We start from the raw sequence: 316 nt of genomic DNA, 5'->3' as shown, positions 1-316 counted from the left end.
GACGGCGGCCAGCCGGGTCGCCGGGCGCGGGTATCGAACTCAGAATTCGGGCTCCGACACGCCCAAAGGCGCAAGGGGTGAGCCGAACGCCGCTCCCTCACCACGTGACCGACAGAGGGGCGGTGCGCCTGCACCCTTCCCCCTTCCGCAGCCAATCGGGGACGGGGGCGGGGTGTACCATGCGGTGCCCCGCTCCCTATCCACACCCCACCCCCCGCCTCCAGGTATCGGCGGGCGCCAACTGAGCATGCTCTGTGCCGGGGCTGGGCACGCCCACTTCCGCGCGGGAGAGTCGGGGGAGGGGGTTCGGGCGCGG

Source organism: Phaethon lepturus, unplaced genomic scaffold (genome assembly GCF_000687285.1).
Source record: "Phaethon lepturus isolate BGI_N335 unplaced genomic scaffold, ASM68728v1 scaffold146, whole genome shotgun sequence".
NCBI classification, from domain to species: domain Eukaryota; kingdom Metazoa; phylum Chordata; class Aves; order Phaethontiformes; family Phaethontidae; genus Phaethon; species Phaethon lepturus.
This window is presented reverse-complemented; position numbering follows the sequence as displayed.